At 42.8% G+C, this 5,091-nt stretch overlaps 1 long non-coding RNA gene across 1 annotated transcript; it reads left to right on the top strand.

Annotated features, from left to right (window-relative positions):
- The first annotated feature begins 1,542 nt into the window (after positions 1 to 1,542).
- Positions 1,543 to 2,419, top strand: LOC121574745. The gene is made up of 2 exons (XR_006002254.2): positions 1,543 to 1,952; positions 1,986 to 2,419. It is a non-coding gene; the product is annotated as an uncharacterized LOC121574745 (long non-coding RNA).
- Positions 2,420 to 5,091: the final 2,672 nt, after the last annotated feature.

A 5,091-nucleotide genomic window follows, 5' to 3' on the forward strand; every position in this document is an offset into this window, starting at 1 on the left:
ATACAGTGGGGAAAAAAAGTATTTAGTCAGCCACCAATTGTGCAAGTTCTCCCACTTAAAAAGATGAGAGAGGCCTGTAATTTTCATCATAGGTACACGTCAACTATGACAGACAAAATGAGAAAAAAAATTCCAGAAAATCACATTGTAGGATTTTTTATGAATTTATTGGCATATGATGGTGGAAAATAAGTATTTGGTCAATAACAAAAGTTTCTCAATACTTTGTTATATACCCTTTGTTGGCAATGACACAGGTCAAACGTTTTCTGTAAGTCTTCACAAGGTTTTCATACACTGTTGCTGGTATTTTGGCCCATTCCTCCATGCAGATCTCCTCTAGAGCAGTGATGTTTTGGGGCTGTCGCTGGGCAACACAGACTTTCAACTCCCCTCCAAAGATTTTCTATGGGGTTGAGATCTGGAGACTGGCTAGGCCACTCCAGGACCTTGAAATGCTTCTACGAAGCCACTCCTTCGTTGCCCGGGCGGTGTGTTTGGGATCATTGTCATGCTGAAAGACCCAGCCACGTTTCATCTTCAATGCCCTTGCTGATGGAAGGAGGTTTTCACTCAAAATCTCACGATACATGGCTCCATTCATTCTTTCCTTTACACGGATTAGTCGTCCTGGTCCCTTTGCAGAAAAACAGCCCCAAAGCATGATGTTTCCAACCCCATGCTTCACAGTAGGTATGGTGTTCTTTGGATGCAACTCAGCATTCTTTGTCCTCCAAACATGACGAGTTGAGTTTTTACCAAAAAGTTATATTTTGGTTTCATCTGACCGTATGACATTCTCCCAATCCTCTTCTGGATCATCCAAATGCACTTCAGACGGGCCTGGACATGTACTGGCTTAAGCAGGGGGACACGTCTCGCACTGCAGGATTTGAGTCCCTGGCGGCGTAGTGTGTTACTGATGGTAGGATTTGTTACTTTGGTCCCAGCTCTCTGCAGGTCATTCACTAGGTCCCCCGTGTGGTTCTGGGATTTTTGCTCACCGTTCTTGTGATCATTTTGACCCCACGGGGGTGAGATGTTGCGTGGAGCCCCAGATCGAGGGAGATTATCAGTGGTCTTGTATGTCTTCCATTTCCTAATAATTGCTCCCACAGTTGATTTCTTCAAACCAAGCTGCTTACCTATTGCAGATTCAGTCTTCCCAGCCTGGTGCAGGTCTACAATTTTGTTTTTGGTGTCCTTTGACAGCTCTTTGGTCTTGGCCATTGTGGAGTTTGGAGTGTGACTGTTTGAGGTTGTGGACAGGTGTCTTTTATACTGATAACAAGTTCAAACAGGTGCCATTAATACAGGTAACGAGTGGAGGACAGAGGAGCCTCTTAAAGAAGAAGTTACAGGTCTGTGAGAGCCAGAAATCTTGCTTGTTTGTAGGTGACCAAATACTTATTTTCCACCATAATTTGCAAATAAATTCATTAAAAATCCTACAATGGGATTTTCTGGATTTTTTTTTCTCAATTTGTCTGTCATAGTTGACGTGTACCTATGATGAAAATTACAGGCCTCTCTCATCTTTTTAAGTGGGAGAACTTGCACAATTGGTGGCTGACTAAATACTTTTTTTCCCCACTGTATATACACACACTGCTGAGGAACGCCTACAGAGAGGTCTACAAGACCATCACTACGCACACACATATATATATACACACACACACACACACACACACACACACACACACTGCTGAGGAACGCCTAAAGAGAGGTGTACAAGGCCTTGATTAAATCCCTGGGCTGACTGCGCTGAGTATCCAGCATACCCTCTTCTATGTTGGGATTCAATCCACTCGCTTTTGTAGACAATGTGGCTTTTAAAGCCAATGTTACCGTGTTCGTCAAGCATGCTATAGCGCAGTTTCAGATTGAATCCAGGCTTTAGTCTCTGATGTCGACAAATACTGCCTCTGCTTCTGCTCTGTGGGGTCTAGGTCGGGTTACTGTAAAAGCACTGTGGGGTCTAGGTCGGGTTACTGTAAAAGCACTGTGGGGTCTAGGTCGGGTTACTGTAAAAGCACTGTGGGGTCTAGGTCGGGTTACTGTAAAAGCACTGTGGGGTCTAGGTCGGGTTACTGTAAAAGCACTGTGGGGTCTAGGTCGGGTTACTGTAAAAGCACTGTGGGGTCTAGGTCGGGTTACTGTAAAAGCACTGTGGGGTCTAGGTCGGGTTACTGTAAAAGCAGTGTGAGGTCTAGGTCGGGTTACTGTAAAAGCACTGTGGGGTCTAGGTCGGGTTACTGTAAAAGCGCTTTGTGACAACTGCTGATGTAAAATGGGATTTATAAATAATATTGATTGATTTGTTACTATGCACAGCTAACAAAATATATGTAGCTTTGTAACCTTTCAGAAATTATATAAGCTTTATTTAGCCATTAAAGGGTTTATGAAGAGAAAATGTCAAATCGTTTTTGGAGGGATCTTGAAAAAATGCAATACTTCCTCCCATTTTCTATGAATACAGGTAACTGACATTTATTTCATTGTGTGTTTACAGTACAAGAGAACAACAACATGCACATTACACACAGTACACTAACAGAGTGTATTTCCAGCCCACTTCTCAAATAGAGTACCTCCCAACCTGTACCCACCATCCCCTGTGTTCAATCCTGGGGTCTGTTGTTAGGCTGGGGAGAGTGTGTCCCATCCTGTAGTGTTGTGTGTGTGTGTGTGTGTGTGTGTGTGTGTGTGTGTGTGTGTGTGTGTTTGTACTGGGCCTCCCAATGGTCTAGATTAGAATGTCTAGGTAGGGCCTCTATGTACGGTACTCAGAGGAAGGACACAGGCTACTGGCTGGAGAGTTGGTGGGCCAAATGTAGGCTCAAACCAAAACACCCCACACCCCAGTGGATAGGAACACCCCACACCCCAGTGGATAGGAACACCCCACACCCCAGTGGATAGGAACACCCCACACCCCGGTGGATAGGAACACCCCACAACCCGGATGGATAGGATCACCTCTGGAGGTTGTCAGGCACGCATTGTGTCTGGATACCAATCAAGTGTAAACAGATCTGGATGGTCAAATCATTTAAATCAGCATTATACTGGCCTCTAAAATCAGTGACAGGTAGCACCATTGACCTATGGCATCAGTAAATACAGTTGAAGTCGAAAGTTTACATACACCTTAGCTAAATACATTTAAACTCAGCTTTTCAATTTCCTGACATTTAATCCTAGTAAAATATGCCCTGTCTTAGGTCAGTTAGGATCACCACTTCATTTTAAGAATGTGAAATGTCAGAATAATAGTAGAGATAATGATTTATTTCAGCTTTTATTTATTTCATCACATTCCCAGTGGGTCAGAAGTTTACATACACTCAATTAGTATTTGGTAGCATTGCCTTTAAATTGTTTAACTTGGGTCAAACGTTTCGGGTAGCCTTCCACAAGCTTCCCACAATAAGTTGGATGAATTTTGGCCCATTCCTCCTGACAGAGCTGGTGTAACTGAGTCAGGTTTGTAGGCCTCCTTGCTCGCACACGCTTTTTCAGTTCTGCCCACAAATGTTCTATAGGATTGAGGTCAGGGATTTGTGATGGCCACTCCAATACCTTGACTTTGTTGTCCTTAAGCCATTTTGCAACTTTGGAAGTATGCTTGAGGTCATTGTCCATTTGGAAGACCCATTTGTGACCGAGCTTTAACTTCCTGACTGATGTATTGAGATGTTGCTTCAATATATCCACATAATTTTCCTTTTCCTCATGATGCCATCTATTTTGTGAAGTGCACCAGTCCCTCCTGCATTAAAGCACCCCCACAGCATGATGCTGCCACCTTCGTGCTTCACAGTTGTAATGGTGTTCTTCAGCTTGCAAGCGCCCCCTTTTTCCTCTAAACATAACGATGTTCATTATGGGCAAACAGATCTATTTTTGTTTCATCAGACCAGAGGACATTTCTCCAAAAAGTATGATCTTTGTCCCCATGTGCAGGTGCAAACCGTACTTTTTTATGGCGGTTTTGGAGCAGTGGCTTCTTCCTTGCTGAGCGGCCTTTCAGGTTATGTCGATATAGGACTTGTTTTACTATGGATATAGATACTTTTGTACCTGTTTCCTCCAGCATCTTCACAAGGTCGTTTGCTGTTGTTCTGGGATTGATTTGCACTTTTTGCACCAAAGTACGTTATCTCTAGAAGACAGAACGTGTCTCCTTCCTGAGCGGTATGAATGCTGCATGGTCCCATGGTGTTTATACTTGCGTACTATTGTTTGTACAGATGAACGTGGTACCCTCAGGTTTTTGTATATTGCTCCCAAGGATGGACCAGACTTGTGGAGGTCTACAAAACATTTTTCTGAGGTCTTGGCTGATTTCTTTTGATTTTCCCATGATGTCTAGCAAAGAGGCACTGAGTTTGAAGGTAGGCCTTGAAATATATTCACAGGTACACCTCCAATTGACTCAAATGATGTCAATTAGCCTATAAGAAGCTTCTAAAGCCATGACATCATTTTCTGGAATTTTCAACTTAGTGTATGTAAACTTCTGACCCACTGTAATTGTGATACAGTGAATTTTAAGTGAAATAATCTGTCTGTAAAGAATTGTTGGAAAAATTACTTGTGTCATGCACAAAGTAGATGTCCTAACCGACTTGCCAAAACTATAGTTTGTTAACAAGAAATGTGTGGAGTGGTTGAAAAATGGGTTTTAATGACTCCAACCTAAGTGTATGTAAACTTCCGACTTCAACTGTAAATAAATCCATATTATTTTGAAAGAATATCTGTTAAATAATATGCGTACAGGGAGGCATCAGCTAATCTGGTCACAATGTGGACGCAGAGGATAGATAAGAGACATGTTTTAATACAATGTGTAGACGTGACAAAACTTGATCAGATTGTGATTACATCATATTGATCAGATCAAGAAACTCACATGTTAGCACAAGGTGTAAACAAAGCTTCTGTGTCTGTTTGTGTATGGGTGGGGTGGAAGGGGGAGGGGGAGGGGGGGTTAATGAGAAAGAAGAATTGGTGAATGACCTTGATACCTCTCACCACAGTGAGGCCTTGTCCCAGCTCCCAGTGAGGCCTTGTCCCAGT

This window comes from Coregonus clupeaformis, chromosome 10, assembly GCF_020615455.1.
Source record: "Coregonus clupeaformis isolate EN_2021a chromosome 10, ASM2061545v1, whole genome shotgun sequence".
NCBI lineage: Eukaryota > Metazoa > Chordata > Actinopteri > Salmoniformes > Salmonidae > Coregonus > Coregonus clupeaformis.